This window comes from Protopterus annectens, chromosome 7.part0 (assembly GCF_019279795.1).
Source record: "Protopterus annectens isolate FY-2018-M chromosome 7.part0, PAN1.0, whole genome shotgun sequence".
Lineage (NCBI taxonomy): Eukaryota > Metazoa > Chordata > Ceratodontiformes > Protopteridae > Protopterus > Protopterus annectens.
In genome coordinates this window covers 710143743-710163353 of record NC_056739.1, presented here as the reverse complement: position 1 = coordinate 710163353, position 19611 = coordinate 710143743, and the positions used below count along the sequence as shown (strand labels likewise).

The 19611-nt window shown below is 42.4% G+C and overlaps 1 protein-coding gene across 2 annotated transcripts in view; it reads right to left on the bottom strand.

Moving 5' to 3' along the window:
* Nucleotides 1-19611, bottom strand: part of PTPN9 (protein tyrosine phosphatase non-receptor type 9) — a 2029980-nt gene that overhangs the window by 989868 nt on the left and 1020501 nt on the right. The gene's annotated exons all lie outside the window — the stretch shown is intronic.

The following is a 19611-nucleotide window of genomic DNA, read 5'->3' as shown; positions in this document are numbered from 1 at the left end:
AAAATTATGCATATGGTTGTAAGTTATGACAATCTTAAACCAAACTGATAATGGCAACTGGTCAAGCAAATGAGTTAAAAGATAAGAAACGATATCTCCAAAAAGTATACCTTTGAGAGGTATTACCTTTCAGTAGAGCTTTGAGACATGAGTACTACAAGCAGTCAGTAACAGCTATGTATGTTCTAGTCTAGAAGTTTCCACCATCAACATTTGTCACAATGTACAACTTTGTAATTCTTACGTGAACTGCTAGAATTAGTGTTCCATCTGTTACAAAGTGATATGAGCTTATACATTTTTTTTCCCTCTGTGAGGTCACACCTACAGTTACAAAGTTTAGAAGCTATCACATCAATTTATACCTTGACATGTGGTATCTGCTTTAGTACTGTGATTTTTGTTAAAAGAATAAGTTTAATGGAGTTCTAAGATGGCTGCACAGTGAGCAGCAGGTTGATTGCAGTACTGTCAGTGTGAAAAAATAAAATGCTACAAAAAATATAGAAACAATTTGGATAGTTTAGTTACTGGTTAGTCACTACACTGCCTGGACGTCAGCAATGAAGAAATATGAAGAAAGTTAAAGAAAACAAACAAGAAAAGGAGAAAGAAAATGTAGTTGCGAAGAGGATTGCAGCTATTCAGGAAAAGCAGTTCAGGTTTAATTTTTGGTATAGTAGATGGCCTCCAGTAATTTAGAGGAAAAATAAGTCAAATAAAAAATAAAAGGACAAAAGCTTGGAAAAACAGAAGAAACTTTAAATAGCTGTTACTCATATGAGTTGGTAAAACTGCAGAAATCAGAGGATGAAATGAAGGAAAGACTGAATATGAGGCTTCTTAAAAACAACCATTAAATAAATGTAAAGTTGAGCTATTTCTGTTATAGCAGATAAAAATTGGAAGGAATACAATGCATTAATGTTATAAAAGTACAAATAAGCAAATGGACTTGTATTCCAGAACAGAATTTGTTAATTGAAAGGTTACCTTGTGTGCCTGTCTCAAATCTGGCCATGAGAAAGCAGAGAAGACCTATATTAGTAAAGAGGAAGCCATACCAACAGAAAGAATTGCTCTTGACAAAACTGTGGAAGAATGGAAAAGTAATTAAAAATGGTGACACCAGAGTGTTTGTGGAAAATGATTACTCATTGTACACCAAGCAGAAGAGAAGGGAGTTTATACTTGATATAAGGGGATATCATAAGGTGGGTGTGAGATTCAAAATGTTATATCAAACCGTCTTTAGAATATTTTTCCTGGAGGATCAAAGGCATTTTGGATGCAGAGCAAGCTAAGGAAGAAATAAAAAAAAGTTTAGCCAGCAAAAAATGATCCAGGCAGGCTGGGGTTTACTGGAGAAAACTGGCAAAGAAATCAAGGTATTGGGAGCAAATAAGAAAGGGAAAGATAAAGAGCGGGATGAGGCCAAGAAGAAGTTTGGACTACAGGTTAAAGACTGCCCTCCCTACAAAAGATAGATATCAGAGTACAAGCAAAGGCAAAGATTAAAGGAAAGGGCTAGGGGAGTACTAAGTGAAAAAGGCTACTTCTGGTACAGTTTTATTCAAATCCAGAACAGATGTTGTCAAAAAATGGGATAATTAGTACGGCATATAAACTACTGCAAGATAACTATAAGAATCAATTAGAGGAGATTAGAAAAGATTGGGAAGAGAGACAGAAGACTTTAGATTTTTTACTTGGAAATGTTTGCATATGTATTTTTATCCACCAAGCACATTTCAAGCAATTTGTCTTCAGATAAACAGCCATATTGGAGGTATGATGGGGAAGAAAGAGTTAACTGGGGAACATATATTTTGGGATTGTAATGAGTTGGCAGATTTTAAAAATTCCTTACAAACTCTGTCAGAAAAATTGGGTGAGCAATTGACTAACTAATGAAATTATTCTTTTGATCTGGGACATGGGATTTGACTTGCTTAGACTTATTAAGGCCTGACTTGCTTAGACTTACTAAGGGCTTATCAGGTATAAATTCTGTTGGCTGCCTAGAAAACGACTACTAAGCAATGGAAATCAAAATCTAAACTAACTGCATTTGAATTACTGAATAATGCAGAAGAGATAAAAGAACCAGAAAAGGGATCTCTAGAAAAGGAAAGGAGCAAAAATTACATAGCAATAGACAAAACTTGTAGGAAAAACATATGCAGAATAATGTTTAAGAGGAAGCGTGAGGTTTAAGGGAAGGCAGAAACTGAGGAATAAATGTAATGTTGAACTGAAATGTAGTAGTTATAAAGAAAGACACAATGTAATATATTGTGTATGTAAATACATTAAATGGTAATGTGGTTTGTTTCATTTTCTTATAGGTTTGCACCAGGCTAACAGCCATTTTAAGCCTAGCTAATTATTCCTTTTGAGAATTAAACCCTGCACCTTGTGTCTGTATGGTAAATACCTAAACCATTATGCCACCCCCCCCCCAAAGACCCCCAATAAAGGAATAGTATGGCCACTGAATTCAACTGGAGTTCAAAGGTAAAGACTGGGTTACCAATCTACAGACTATTACAACCCTAGCTAATAACAGAGGTCAGAATCAAACCCTGTACCTTATATATGTGAGATAAAGATCTTAACCATTAAGTCAAACACTTCCCCCATTAATTTATGCATGCTTATGTCTTATGTGATAATTTAATAAAGGTGTTAAAAAGAATGAGCCAGTAAGCTAAAGGGGACTCTGTTTTTCATTCTTCTCACAATAGCAAACCGATACACAGTATTTGCCAGTGAAATATTTTCCATTGTTACAAAGTAAAATGATTGAGCAACAGAAAAAAGGCACAGAAGCTGACTATAAACATCAGACTTGAATCAGAGACTGATGTTGACAAGCTGAGATAACAAGGGAGAAGACCAGGAATATGTGAAATTAGTGAACAGATGTTAAGTGTCCCTTCCATTAGATATGAGAAATATGCTTCTGCAAGATGTGACTGAAAAGGACTTAAGTTTTTTGGCTGTGTTAAATTGGTAGAAGTACAATAAAGCATAACTTTCACATTTTCATTTATGTTTAGAAGGACAATGAAGGAACTGAATATGCAACTGCAAATAAAAAAGGTTTTGCTTTTAAAAATACTACATATTTCCTGAAGTAATTGCATGTTATACTCTAGAATACTTGTGTACAGTATACAGAGGTATTTTGAAATGTCAGATGTGGTGGGAAAGGATTCGAGACAGTGATATTCAAGAGAGAAAGTACTCTTTTCTTGCTGGTATTGTATCCCTTCTTTACACTGTATATAAATACAGGCAAGATATAGGCAATATAATAATATGATCTTGCTCTGCTAGGGGGATGAAAAAGTGTATTCATTACATTATATGTAGATTAAAAGTATAATAATTTCCTCTGTTTTATACAGGTGGAAGTCTAATGTCTTAGTTTACACTATACAGAAAGGATTTTTAAGGAAAAAAGCCAGAAAATGGAAAGCCTGGAAATGGTAGGTTTCTGATATATGAAGAGAGATGTTTGTTTTCCTACTGGTACCCATTTTTAGCTGAATACAAGGAACAATACAAGTGCAAGCATTTAATCATGATCTGACCACTGTTTTCTGATTGATCTCTATTAAGAGTACTCTCTTCCATTTGCAAAACTACTAGCTTTTTTTTTCAGAATACGCTCAGAGTTGGAGACTATTAATCTAGAGCTGTAAGCACTTAATCAGGAAATGAATGAACAGTGTGTTCTGAGTCATTTGTATAAGAAACATTACACTTAGTAAAGGATAATTTGAAGCAGCTCAGTGAAAATAAACAAATTTTAAAACTGTGGGAAGTGAATACATTTGAAATTTGAAAGAAGCTGCATCCCCAGCAGCGCTAATACTTTAACACATTACATATAACAATGCATCATTTAGTTTATTCATTTAAGGGTAGCCAGTGCACTTTTTAAGGCTAGATGATAGTTTACTGAGAGCATGCAAGTTTGTTTTCATATTTGAGAGGGAAACAGAGATACAAGGGCAGATGGTATCTGTACAAGAGTGAACATAAGCTCTAACATGCGTTTCCAGCATAACAAAACCTAACTTTAGAACAGATGAAGTCTGCAAGCATAGCTGTCTCATTTGAAAAGTGTACAAAGTTTTGTGTGTTTGCTGTAAGTTATAAGGGGTTGAGGGTTTAAAAATATGTTCATTTTTTTGTTTGTTTCTTGGGTGTTTTTATCGAAGCAAAAACTCTGGGAAATTTTGACAAAGTTTCAAACAGAGATGAAAAGCAGCAGCTGCACACAAGATCAGCCTGACAAGTATTAATGTGCACATGTAATTTGCAACCTGGAAACAAACATATGAAATAACTGTCATGCAGAATATGTGTAAGTAATAGCTTTTTTTATCAGAATGGCTTTCTTAGCAATATAAACACTGGAACCTAAATGGAATTGCAAGCATATTCAAACAGCAAAGAAAAGCAAATTCTATAAAGAAGTGTAGGGTGTAAATAGCAATGTTACAGAAAACACATATGAATAGAAATTATAACGTGCCTTTGGCAAAGTAATAGTACTGATTGGAAAAGGGGCTCCCATAGTAACAGAAGAGGAAAAAATAGTGGTAGATTTCTGGTAATAACAGAATACTGAGCAGAAAGGCATTTTACATATGCATTTATTTATATTCTACCCAAAAAAGAAGTTATGTTCTTACCATAATGTTCCATCTGAGTAGAAGACTTCATTCTTCTGCACATATGGGTATACGGATCCAATTCGGATCCGAGCCGGCAAAAACTTTTCAAACATCAGCTCTGAGCTCCAAGCTCCTCCCTTACCTACATTACATCACTTCCTCCTATCTAGCCCCAGATCGAGTTTGCTGACACTAAGTGGCAACATAACCACATTCCTAAACAGGAAAAACCTGAAGAGTGAGGGGGATGGAGGGAGGGAAAGTGCAGAAGAATGAAGTCTACTACTCAGATGGAACGTTATGGTAAGAACATAACTTCTTTATCTGAAGTATTTGACTTCATTCATTCTGCACATATGGGACAGAGTCCCCAGCTACTAGTATTCCTGGGAGGCCCTAATGGAAGGATATTTCTGAGCACCGCAGAGCCAAAGGATGCTCTCCCTCTAGAAATAAGATCCAATTTACAATGAGAGATGAATGTGTGCAAATTCGTCCAAGTCGCTGCCGCACAGATATCGTCTAACAGAACTCTTGACCAGAAAGCTGCAGAAGTGGCCATTGCTCTAGTGGAATGAGCCTTCCAATACACCAGGAGGAGATGAACCTTTGTCCTTATAAACTTGTGCAATACAAAGAGTGATCCACCTTCCTAAGGTCACTTTCGAAACTGCTTTGCCCAAAAATGGTTTCGAAAAAGAGACAAACAACTGATCCGACTTCCGGAAGGGTTTAGTCCTATGGAGGTAAAAATGAAGCTGTCTATGGACATCCAATAAATGAAGCTTACGTTCACCTCTATTTTGGAAATTTGGGAAGAAGACTGGCAAATTTATAGACTGATTAATATTGGCTGCTGAGGACACCTTGGGAAGAAAGGAAGGGTTCGTATGCAACAAAACCCTATCCTTGTGAAAACCAAATAGGGGGGCAAGGAAGATAAGGCCTGCAACTCCAAAACTCTCTTGGCTGACGTGATGGTGACCAAGAAGGCTGTCTTCCATGACAAAAACCTCATCGGAACTGAACTGGCTGGCTCTAAGGGGGCAGAGGTCAAGGCCTGAAGGACTAAAGTCAGATTACAAGGAGGCACCGTTTCTTTAACTGGTGGTCGCAATAAAAAAGTGCCCTTCAGGAAAGCTTTACACAATTTGGCAGAAGCCAGGGCAACCTTATTGTCACCCACATGAAAATTAGAGATGGCAGCCAGCTGAACCTTGATGGTAGAAGCACTTGTGCCTGATCGAAAATGATCGGCCAGAAAATCCAGTATGACCGGAACGGGGGCTGTAAGCGGGTTCAGATTGCGCTGAGAGGCCCAAACGCAAAAACGTCTCTGCTTGCTATTGTAGAGTTTCCTAGTGGAGGCTTTAAGAGAAGCTACCAGAATATTCTTAACAGGGGACGAAAGTCTGAGAGTCCTGATGATCATGGGAACTGGAGCAACCATGCTGTCAGCCTGAGACTGTCCAGGTTGGGCAGGGGCAAGCCCGACGGGTGAGAAATCAGATTTGGGCATGGATCTAGAGTCTATGGAGAAGCCAACAGGTGAGACCATAGGAAGGGAAACCACACTTGACGAGGCCAGAAGGGAGCTATGAGAATGACTTTGCACTGCAGCCGGCAAGCTCTCTGAAGGAACTTCAGAATAAGAGGTAACAGGTGATAAACATACAGTAGCCTGGGAGGCCAAGCATGGACCAGAGCGTTCCTGGGGACATCCCCCAGAGGGGAGATCAGAGCGAAGTTGTTGCTGCACTTCGAGTTGGAAGGAAATGCGAAGAGATCACAGCAAGGTTGACCCCAAACATGGAAGATCTTCTCCGCCACTGATTGTTTCAGAGACCACTCTTAAGGCAGAAGGATTGCCCTGCTGAGACTGTCCGCTAGAATGTTTGAGCGTCCCGGGATGTGCAATGCTATGAGAAACCGGCTGGTGGATATGGCCCACTCCCAAACCCTCATGGCCTCGCGACAAAGGGGGTAGGATCGGGTCCCTCCCTGTTTATTTTTATACCAGACTACAGACATGTTGTCCGACTGAATGGCTACCGTCCCTGGAGGTAGGACAGGGTGGAAGGCTCTCAACGCTAAAAGCACTGCCCTCATCTCCAGGACACTGATGTGTAGCTTGGTCTCTGGAGGGGACCACGTGCCTTGGACCGTTCTTCCCAGGAAGTCCCCACACCCACCCAAGCTGGGAAGCGTCCGGGGTCACCGTGGCTTGAGCTGGAGGGGTTAGAAAGCTGCGCCCAGCGAAAATGTCCGCTGATTGAAGCCACCACTGGAGTGACATTTTGCATGTCCGATTGATGCAGATGTGGAAATTCATTGGAAGGTCTAGCCAGGACCATTGAACTGCTAGAGTCCACTGAAGGACTTTCATGTGAAGACGTGCAAGAGGGAGGATAGAGATTGTGGCTGCCATCAAACCCAGGTCCCTGAGAACATCGACTGCTGTGACTACCGAGTGATCCAAATAGTCAATACATGGAGTCTGAGATTTTCTATCCTTTCCGGGGTGAGAAAAATCTTTCACTGAATCAAATCCAACCATGCCCCGATGAAGTGTATGATCTGAACTGGAGCCAGGTGGGACTTGTTGATGTTGATCGTGATGCCTAACTTGTAAGCCAGACCGAGGAAGTAGTGTAGGGCCTGACATAAGAGCCGTTTGGTGGGTGCAGCGAAGAGCCATTCGTCTAGTTAGGGGAATACCTGAATTCCCTGAAGTCTCAGGTGAGCCGCTACAACTGTCATAACCTTGGTGAACATCCTGGGGGCTGTGGTGAGACCAAAGGGTAAGGCTCTGAATTGAAAATGACTGGCCCCTAGCCGGAAGCGTGGAAACCTCCTGTGGACCTTGATGTGATAGTACGCATCCTGGCTGTCTAACGTAGAATGGACTGTAGAGTGACCATCCGGAATTTTTGTTTCTCTACCGACAGGTTGAGGATATACAGGTCCAGAATGGGCCTGAGGTCCCCCGTCTTCTTTGGCACTAAAAAGATCCTGGAGTACATGCCTGATCCGGATTGATCTGGCGGGACCGGCTCGATGGCTCATTTTTGTAGCAGCTTCGAAACCTCTAAAGCTGCAGCCTCCCTGTGAGCGGATGGAACATCTGGAAGGCGTGCTGGAGTTATAGGACATGAAATGAAGGGGATAGAATATCCTTTGGATATGATGTTTAACACCCAGCAGTCTGCAGTAATGGACTCCCATGCCGCTGGATGTAAGGAAAATCTTCCCCAGACTGCCTCCAGAGTAGAGCAGCCAGGAAACCCCTCAGGATTGCTGTGCAGGTCTGTCGGAAAAAGGTTCCCTAGACCCGAAGTTTCTGGGACTCCTTCTGCCTCTGGGACGGCGTCAGTCTTGTACGCCTCTGCCTTTGGGGGAATATTTCTGAGTGTCATGAAAGGACTGTGATTTCCGGAACCACATCTTCTTTTGCCCCTTTTGGTTCCTGGAATAGGACCTCTGGTGGTTAGAGAAGCGGATTCCGACGACTGACAAAGTCTTTCCATCCTTCTCACTCTGGGTTAGTGTGTCACGGACAGTCTTCCCAAAGAGGGATGATCCATCGAAAGGGGTGTTGATGAAAGATGCCTTAAAGGGGTCCGCAAATTTACACAGCCTGATCCAGGCGTGACGCCTCAAGGCAATGCCTGTACCAGCAGCTCTAGCGGCTCCCTCCGTAGCATGAGAGAGGAGACGCATAGAGGTATTTGACACTGATTTCAGTGTAGTCATCTTTGCAGTGAAAGATTGCTTGTCCTGTTGCAACAGAGACTCCGGGGACGACTCAGTTAGTTCCAATATAAGGTCTCGCTGCAGTCGGATAACATGTGCCAAATAATTCAGCGCACAAATAGAAAATGTCGCTGACGAGTACATGCGCTTCCCAAAACGATCCATCGACCTGGACTCTTTGGTGGATGAACCAAGGAACTCTCCTTTGCCAGTTCCTTCTTCATGGCAGCTGCAACCACCAAAGCATCTACCGGGGCTCCTTTGGACCTTGCCTGCCTGTCTGACGGCGGGGAAAGAATTTTGTCTGGCCTTTTGGGTATAGGCTCTATGGTGTCAGGATCCTTCCATGCCCTAGTGGTGATGAGGTCCACCAAAGGGTCCGCTGGAGGGGAGACCCAGAAAGTAGATGGGCCCATGCCAAAGGCCTCCAGAAATACGGACTCATCCGCAGAGGGTTTGGGGGTTGACCAACCTCCTCTTTGGCTGAGGATCTCCATAATGTCTCCGAACGAGATGTCCTCAGTAAGTGATCTTGGGGAACCCTCTTCTTCATCCAAGTCCGTATCAGTGGTAATGGACTCAGGGGAGTCCAAGTGCCTCCTCTTACACTTGCGCTTACGAGGTTCCTCTCCAGTGGGACTCTCTGGAGAGGATTCGTAAGCCTCCGGGTGTTCTCTGAGGGGAACAACCTGGGGTCGCTTTGGCACGCGCTATCCCTGAGACAGGGTAATGGGAGCGGAATCCAAAATCAGAGGGGTCTGGGTAAGATCCGAGTAGGTGAGCTGTGGTCTCAACCCCTGGGAGAGAACCCTTTCCACTGCCCTGAATGCCGATGGAGAGTACACCTCCGTAGAATGTAAGGAAGAGGCTCTCCCTGGCATCAAAGCAGCATCGGAGCCGACGGAGGCGTAGTCCAGGCACCGAGGATGGGATCCGAAAGAGCTAGATCTCGACCCTCAGGTCTGACTCCCCGACCATGGCTCTGAGAGTCTCCTGGATCTGAGATCAGATTAGAGGAACTCAAGGTGATGCCCGGCATCGAGGAAACGAGAACCATCGGTGCCGACCCAACAGCTCCGAAAGGTCTCGGATCCGAGAACCCCGAAGCGTCGGGTCAGATCAAGGAAGGAGCAATAGGGTGGAACATAGTTGAAAAAGGAGGACCCTCTCCAACGGGAGAAGGCCCTGGTAAGACCCCCATCTGAATCTGGTTCTGGATGAACCTCCGCATCAGCCTGTCCATATCCAGGTCATAGACGCTCCGAGTCGACCTGGAGGAAGCGACCGACTCAGGTCTGGGCCGGATCTGAGGGGAGTGCCTTGGCTCCGATGGCTCAGTCGGCTCCGGCGAGAAACGGGGAGAGCAGAGCCGAGGAGAACGAGACCTGGGTGTCTTTGAAGAGGGGCTGGAGAAAGACTCCCTGTCCGGATATCTTTTTCTGGGCCTGTCCCTCTCCCTGTGGTGCTTCTCCTTATCCCTTCTGTCCCTACCTCTCTGGGACGACTCCGATGAAGCAGGCCTGGGGGGAGGTTGAGTCCCTGCCTGCACAGTGTCACTGGCTGGAGAGGAAACTGAGGCAGACTCTAGGGCAAAAGCTGGTAGCAGACCCTTAGCCACAAGCTTAGCCCGGCGATCCTTCAAAACACTAGGGTTAAAGCCTGATCAAATGTCGCAGGATACAGACAGATGGGCGACCCCTAAACATAGAACACACAGAGTGTGGCCATTGGCTGGTGAGAGCTTGTGACCACACTCTGTGCACTTCTTAAAAAGAACCTTAGGCTGTTCAGCCACAGTACAGACAGTAAAGGCCCTAACGACCCACTCACACACACACTTAAGCAGGGATTGGGCCTAGGCGGGAAACCAGTATCACAAACAAAAACACTTATGACTTTTTTTTTTTTTTTACGACTGACATGACGATCAAATGCGAAGGGAGGAAAAAAGGGAAAGGTATTCACACTCAACTATCACAAAAAGACCAAAAACCTTACCACCTTGCTTAAAGCTCAGAGACCACGATGCTGACTCTTAGAGCGGCAAACAAGATCTGGGGCTAGATAGGAGGAAGTGATGTAATATAGGTAAGGGAGGAACTTGGAGCTCGGACCTGATGCTTGAAAAGTTTTTGCCGAATCGGATCCGTATACCCATATGTGCAGAATGAATGAAGTCAACTACTTCAGATCTACCATTACAGATTTTAAGATAATTTTGGGAGATAAAAGCAGACTTCAACAGAGAATATCAGTTATGGATGAGGATTAGAAGAAGCTGACCTGTAATAGTTGGAATGTATCAGGGAGACCTAAAGTGAAAATATAAAAATAGGGTAGATTTCTGAGAGATATGAGAATATTTAGAATGTAAGATATGAATTCAGTAACATGAATTCAGACAGGCGTTACATATTACTCCCCAAGGTACAATAACTGGGCTAGACTGGATAAAAATAAACATTTTCACAGGGGCATGAGTATTTAGTTCAAAGCTTGGAACATATCCAGTAATCATTTCAGATTATGAACCAGTAAAGACTTGAGATAAAGATACAGGGTAATGAAGTAAAAATGAGACATCAGCACTTCCCTATTTATCTTTTAAAAGGAGAGAATTTTAAGGAATGGGTAACAAACTGATGTGATAGTTATTAGGGAAGACAGAAATTTTTTCAGGAGAGATAGCTTAGGAATAGAATTAAATGAAAATGGAGTTTAAAAATATGAAAGAAAGCACCCAAAACATGAATTGGAAAAGAAGTAAAAGAAATTATTTAAGGGTCTATATTATAAACCCAAAAGCTCTGAAGAGCAAATATATCTACATCAACACATAAAGGTCAATGTACAAAAACAGCGAAATACGTCATCGGCGAAAATGAAAATGCCAAATGTACTTCATTACTCAACAGCGCCATACAAGTAAGTTCAAACTAACTAAATAAAATTAAATTAACACACTTTTGCAGGGGGGCAAGCCCCCCTGCACCTCCCACCCCCCTACTTAAATATACCAACTCAGAGACTGCACTACAGTGGGGAAAAGGATATATTTCCTCATCCCCACGATCGCGCTGTTGGCCAAGCAAATATGTTTGTGTTTTCATTTTCGCCGATTACGTATCTCGCTGTTTTTGTACATCGACCTTTATGTGTCGATGTACATGTATTCGCTCTTTAGAGCTTTTGGGTTTACAATATAGACCCATTATTTAGAGGGGTTAACAAAGGTTGAAGTATTGTAGAAGAAGGCAAATCTCACAGAACAAGAGGAGAAGCAATTGCTTAGTGCTAAAGGAAAATGTAAGGGAGTGTTTGGATAACATGCATACATTTAGAAAGGTGGCTGTTAAACATGTATTTTTTGACAACTCCAGAGCGGAAAACCTCTTAACACAACAACATAGACAACAGCAAGTAGAAATAAAAAGTTATGTACTCATCATAACGTTCCATCTGTGTTGTCTGTTTTCATGCTTCCTCAACTGATGGGTTCAGATCCGAGACTCAGATCTGACTCAGCTGCTTTTTCCAGACAGCAGGATCCTAGAACACTCGAGCTCCTACATTTACCCATAATGCCCCACCAATCTAACATACCTCAGATCGGGTCTGCTGCCCACAGTTACAACAGGCCAGTGGCAGAACAGAAAAAGGGAAGTTGAAGCTTAAATAAGGAACAGAGGTTCCTATAATACTCTTTGATCTCTCCAGAAGAAATTAAAGAAGTGGGTAGGTGGGTGGAGAGTTAAGGAAGAATGAATGGACAACACAGATGGAGCACTATGGTGAGTACATAACTTTTTAGTCTGATGTTGCCATTTCCTTTCATTCCTCAACTGATGGGACAGAGTCCACAGTTAACACAACCTCGGAGGACCCTAAGGAAGGATATTCTGGAACACTGCTGAACTAAAAGCTGCTCTGTTCCTAGAGAACAGATCCAATTTGCAATGAGAAATAACGGTATGTGGATTAGCCCATGTTGCGGATGCAAAAGTATCATCAAAGAATGCTCTAGATTAAAAGGCTGAAGAAACCGCCACAGACTTAGTGGAATGGGCCTAGGAGGTTTTGGTAAAGATAAACCCAATTTTCCATAGACAAAGGTAATACAATCAGTTAACCATTTTGCCAGTATAACTTTAGATACGGAGTTGCCTAATCTGGTATAAGAAAAGGAAACAAACAATTGAAAAGATATCCTAAAGTCTTTGGTTCTCTGGAGGTAGAAACAAAGTTGTCTATGCACATCCAACAGATATAACATTTTCTCTCCTTTGTTTGAGAAGTTTGGAAAATAAAGGAGATTAATGACCTGGTTAATATTTGACAAAAAAACTACCTTAGGCAAACAAAAGATGGTTTGGTTCGCAATGACACCCTGTCTTTGTGAAAAATTAGATAAGGGGATTTTGAAGACACAGCCTGGAGTTCAGATACTCTTCTGGCTAAGATTAAAGCTACTAAAAATGGTCTTCCAAGATGAAACTCTGAGGTCAGCTTTGGCCGAAAGTTCAAAGGGATACTGAGTTACTGTCTGAAGCATAACATTTAAATCCTAAGGTGGAGTAGGGTCTTTTAATGGGGGGTCTGAGTAGAAAAGTTCCCTGAGAAAAACTTTGCAAAGTTTAGAAGAAGCTAAGGTAGAGCTATTTATGCCCAGATGAAAGTTAGAAGTGACAACCAGTTGAACTTTAATTGTTGAGAAACTACGTCCCTTTATTGAAAATTTTTGCTAAAAAGTCAAGGACATTTGAGACAGGTGCTGAAAAAGGGTCCAAGTTTTTGCTTATGGCCCAAAGGGTAAAATTTTTCCACTCTGGTAAATCTTTCTAGTAGAAGACTTATGAAAAGATAACAAAATGTGATGGATAGGGGACGACAGCCTGGGCTGTCTAGTAATCAGGGGAACTGGAGAAACCATGCAGTCGACTTGAGGCCTGATATGTCTGGGTGGGTTATGCCTGTCAGGTGAGAAAGGAGGTCTGGAGTTGGATCCAGAATCCATGGTGGATGTATAAGTTGAGACCAGAGGAATGGAAACCAAATCTGACCAGGCCAAAATGGTGCAATGGGGATGACTAAGCTCTTCAACTGAAATGTTTGCTGAAGGAACTTTGGAATTAGTGGCAGGGGTGGAAAGACATACAGGAGATTGGAGGGCCAATCATGAACTAGAGCATCTCTCACTGACTAACCCAGTGGAGGGATCAGGGCAAAGAGCCTGCTTCATTTGCTGCTGAAGGGGAGAAGTGAAAAGATCATGGCATGGCTGCCCACACTGAAGGAAAATTCTCTCCGCCACATTGACAGACCACTCGTGAGGCATCAGAATAGACCTGCTTAGCTTATCTGCAATCATGTTGAATTTCCCAGGGATATACATTGCTATTAGAAAATGACTGGAAGAGATTGCCCAATGCTAAGCTCTCATAGCTTCTCAACAAAGAGGGTAAGATCTGGTTCCCCCTTGTTTGTTGATGTACCAGACTACCAACATGTTGTCCATCTGTATTGCAACTGTCCCAAATGGGAGAGTGTCTTGAAAGGCCTTGCAGCACTAGGAGGACAGCTCTCATCTCCAGAACACTGATATGCATTGTGGCATCTTCGGGGGAGCACGCACCTTGGACTGTCCTTCTCAAGCAGTGCTGCCCCCAACCCGAGCTGGGATACATCTGTGGTCACCCTAGCCTTGCGAAGGGGAAGAACAAAGAGACTGCCTTCTTGGAGCAGATTTGAATGAATCCGCCACAGAAGATATTATTTTGCATGCTTGAGTTATCTTGACTGGCATGGATAATGGCTGCTGGAGAATGGATCACTGAGTCAACAGAGTCCACTGAAGGATTCTCATATGGATCCTGGCCAGTGGAACAAGGGTGATTGCAGCAGCCATGGAACTCAAAGCCTGAAGTATCAGTCAAGCCAGAAGGAATGAATTTTGGATCACTTTCTTGACTTGGCATTGCAGGGTGTTTATTTCAGTCAAAGGAAGAGAAGCTATTTGACTGACTGTATCCAAACAAGCACCAATGAACTCAAGACCCTGTGCTGTTCTGAGTTGAGATTTGTTGTAACTGACTGACATTCCTAGATGGGACACAGCTGGAATAAGTAGCCCCTTGCTTGAATCAGTTGATGCCCATTTGAAGCAGCCAGGAGCCAGATGTCTAGATATGGAAACACTTGGAATCCCAGCAGTCTCAAGTGGGCTGCTATGACTGCCATGCATTTGGTGACCATCCTGGATGCTGTGGTGAGACCAAAGGGCAGTGCTTTGAACTGATAATGACTGGCTCCCAGCCAGATGTGTAGATATCTCCTGCAGTACCTGTTCATTTTAATGCATCCTGAAGGTCGAGCACATCCAATCATCCTTCTGCAAAAAGGGCAGAATGTGAACCATGACTTCCGAAACTTTGTAAACTGAATGAACTGGTTTAATCTGCTGAGATCCAGAAGCGGTCTCAAGTCCCCTGTCTTTTTTGGCACCAAAAAGAATCTTGAATAGGTTCTGGACCCTCTCTGATTGGGGGGACCTCTTGGATGACACTAGCAGTATTTGTATTTTAGGGAAGCTGCTTCCCTCCGACTGGGTAGAACATCAAGAATTTTTTTCCGAACAGTTGGGGGGTTGGAAAAATGGTAGTATAACCTCTAGATATAATTCTCTGCACCCATGAACTTTTATGATATTTAGTCAGGCTCTCTGGTGCATGGATAGATGACCCCCAACTGCTTCCAGAGAGGGATAGTTGGGCCTCCCTTCAGGAGTGTTGATAGGGCCTATCTGTGAAAATCTCTAGATCACTGGTTCCGCGAACCACCTCTAGCACAAAGATAGCATCTTCCATTAAAATTCCCTCTCTGGCCCTGGAGAACTATCTCCATATGACTTCTGGAAAGTTCCTTGGGACTTCTTAAATCACATCTTTCTGCAAACTCATTGTTTCCTAGAGAAGGGCCTTTGAATGGCAGAAAAATGTACACCCATGGCAGATAGGGTCTTTCCCTCTTGTTCAGAACTGGAGAGTGTGTCTAACTTGGGGCCAAACAGCGAAGATCTATCAAAGGACGCATTAACGAAAGAAGACTTAAATGGTTCCACAAAGTCACACAAGTAGATTCATGTGTGCCTTCTAATGGACAAACCAGAACTCTCCGCCCATAAGGTACCTTCCACAGTATGTGAGATCAACCTCAAGTATGAAATAGATATACATTGGAGTGTGTCCAGCTGTGAAGAAATTCTACTCCCTTCCCAGGGGACATGGACCCGAAAGAAATATGGTAAGCTCCTTGATCAAATTTCTTCTTAGTCTTGTAAAATGTGCCAAATAATTCAGTGAACTAAGAGTGAAGGTTGCTGAAGCATAGACACACTCGCCAAATTTGTCAAGCTCCCTGTACTCCCTGTCAAGGGGGATTAATAGAGGCACTCTGTTCTGCTACTTCCTTTCTTGCAGCTACAGCAACAACCATGGCATCAGCAGGTAATCCCTTACTCCAATTTGCACAGTCTTTAGGAGGGGCAAGAATCTTATCTAGTCTCTTAGGAATTGGCTCAATTGTCTCCATTTCCTTCCATGCCCACCAAGAGACCATGTCTAAATTCGTTGGCCAGTCGAGTCATCCACGAGGTAGACAGGCCAGACAGAAAAGCTACCAGAAACAGTGATTCCTCTTGGGAGGGGGTATCAGATGACCAACCACATCTTTGTTTAAGAAGCTCCAGGATGTCTCCAAAGGAGAAGTCAACAAGTGATCTGGGGGACCCCAACCCCTCATCAAAATCAGTGTCCTCAGTGAGAGATTCCAGCGATTAATCTAAGTGCCTCCTTTTACATGTTCTCTTACAAGGCACTTCCTCTGTGGGATGCTCTGGGGAAGTATCAGAGGTGATAATAATGCCCCGATGGACTGGCTGCAGGCTTGTTCGGGTTGGGTGTCCCAGTGAAAGGGATGATCAAGACTCAGGACACAAAACAGAATGAGGTAAAGTCGTCTGATCTGAATTGGGCAGGGATGTCTGCTCTCTAGGCACACAGAAGACCCTCTCCACCACCTTGAACATGCAGCTCCTAGGAGAGACAGAAGCCATCGGTTCTGAACCTGAACTTACTTGGATCGTTGGCCCCTGTAGCCCCATCAGCACTCCACCAGAGGAGGGAGTCTAAACTGAGCTAATGCCGAAGCTCCAAGGGGAAGACATGGTTCCAAAAGCTTGAGAATCAATTCCAGGGCCCCAAACCTGGCACCAATGCTTCAGCACAGAGAATCTTCTGGCTCAAAGATGTTTGGTGCCAGCTGACTCAGAGGAATCACTGGATCTGAAGAAATAATCTTCAGATCCAAAGAACAACCCCTAAGGATTTCAGATCCAATGTCTCTGAAACAGAAGGACAGACTGGAGAAGGAGAAATCAAAGATGAAGTAGTTCAAGGTCAGCTCTCAAGCCCAGAGTGGATTGGAGCCAAAAGGACTTGAGGAACCTCATCATCCTATCCACTTCTGCTTCAGAGAGTCTTCTGGAGAATCGAAGAGAAGAGAGAGAAGGAGGAGTTCTAGAATGCCTTCTAAGCGACTCTTCTAGAAATGGAGAGGGGAGTCTGGAAGAAATAAGCTCCAACAGCACTGGTGGTGTATGGATCTGAGGAGATCTTGCAGTCCAGGAAGTCAGACCTGGTAAAGACAAATCTGCCTTTTTCAAGACTTTGGCAGGTGGCTCCATGGAAGAAGCCAAGGTCAAAGTTGCAGGACACTCAGTAAATCTTTTCAAGTCTCCCTGTCCCTAGATCGAGGGTTGCCTTTTCGTTTATCAGGCTTTTTAGGAGTTTCAATCCTAGCAACTGAAGAAGACGACTTTGAAGGAAGAACACCCCTCAGAATTAACTTGTTCTTGCAATCAATAAGGGCTGAGAGTTGAGTCCAGTGCAGATATCACAGTCAGTATCTAAGTCTGCAGGGCCCAAACAATAAACACATTCCCTGTGAGCATCAGTATTTGGGGATCTTACGCTCACAGGAAGCACATTTTTTAAATCCTGAAGGTTTTTCTGACACCTTGAAAAAAAGAGAAGCTTAAACTGCTAAACACAGAAGGAAGCAAGTAACTATAACAAATAACTTTTTTTAAATATATTAGAAGAAAGAGAAAAAATGAGAAAACTACCAATGATGGTAGATAAGAGTACTCAATGAGTATAAAAAGTAGTTGGAAAAGGATACCTACAGTAGACAGAAATAAGAAGCAGCAATCAGGATAATACGGGAGGGAGGAAAGAGGCATTTAAATTACAGAAACTATCATAAATCATGTACACCACAAGGGAAAAATAGAAAAAGATGCACTATAACACTTGAGAGTTCACAATTCACATCTGTATCCAATGGCGGCAAATGAGATCTGAGGTACGTTAGGTTGTTGGGGCATTATGGGTAAAGGGAGGAGCTCGAGAGTTCTAAGATTCCACTCTCTGGAAGAAGCGGCCAAGTCAGATCCAAGTCTAGTATCTGAACCCACCAGCTGAGGAATGAATGAAAATGACATCAGATGGGTTGATGCCAAACTTAGGAAGCCTATGACAAGAAAAATAACTACAGATCCTATAGCAGTATTAGAGTTATTTCAGAAATTCTATGAAAATGTGTATAAACAGAGGAATGAGGAAACCAAGAAAAGGCAAAAATTGACATATTTATGGAAGACTTAATTATGCCAAAGTTAGAGGAGGAGGAATCTCAGTAAAATAATTAAGATACGAAGAGATGATGTAAAAATATTAATGTTGATGTACAATCAATCAGTTGGGAAGTCGACAAAGGATAGTATTTCTGTGGACATTTGGAATTTAGGAGGTAAGAAAATGATACAAACCTAGAAGGTCTTGTTTAACAATATTTTGAAAGAGGGATAGTTCAGCAACTTGGAAGAAAGCTGTGGAGGTTGTATTATCCAAAGACGGTAAAGGCCCAGCAGACCAGTTTCAAACCATGACTAGAAAATATTTATGTCTATACTAGCTAACAGAATGGCAGACGTGCTACCATATGATAGATATAGATCAATGAGGTTTTCTGGAGGGGAAGCAAACATTTGACCATATTAACAGATCAATGATGATCCAGAAGGAAGCAGAGTGTAAGAAATCTCTATCACCAGTGGGTCTTGATACAGAGAAAGCATTCAATAAAGTAAGCTGGGATTTTATGAGTTGGCAATGGAAGCATTTTTATTTGCATTCCCTGATATAATAATATGGTTAATATGGAGGATATACAAAGGGTCAAAAGCAAGAATTACGGTGGAAAGGTTTCTCTCCAGGATACTGTTTGAACAGAGGAAACAGGGAAGGGCATCCTCTTTCCCCTTTGTTATTTGCTTTACATTGAGAACCATTAGCAAAGAAAATACGGGGCTTGCAATTTCAAGGATATACCTTGTATGGTAATCAAGAAAAGTAGCTTTATTTGCAGATATTATTTTGCACTTGATAAATCCAGAAAAGGGCATTTTAGTGTTGTGAGATGGTTTCAAGTCTTTTGGGATATACAATTAATGAAAATACAATAAAGACTACAGCAGAAAACAATGTACCGACACATGAACTGGTTCAGCGATATCCATATTTATGGGAACATAATGAGATGAAGTGTTTAGGAGCATGGACTAAAAGGATTCTGTTATGGCAATTAAGGATATGTAAAAAGCAACTAAACTGAGAAACTAGAAGCTCTTGATTATTATAAATATGGATAACAAGATATGTGCAGTGAAAAATGTTTTTAGCTCCTTTAGTTTAACATACACAGTAGACATGTTTTATCAACCGGATCAGAAGAGGTGGATGTTTTTGGGAGGGGAAGAGGCCAAAAGTTAAAGTGGGATACGTTGATCCTCCCCATAGAACAAGTTAGTTTAGGATTACCTGAGTAGACGGGATGTTTTACAGTCATGTAGTTAAAGTTCATATACATAATACAAGCAGAAGGTTAAAAATCAAAGTGAAAAGGGATGATGATGAAACAGGAGAAATGTTTCAGAAATAAGGGGAGTAGTATTTTGGATACAGACATAAAGTAGCAGAAATGTATTCTAAGAACTAAGCCAATGTGGATATGGAGAAAGGTGAGTTTGCCAATACGGATAATGATAAGT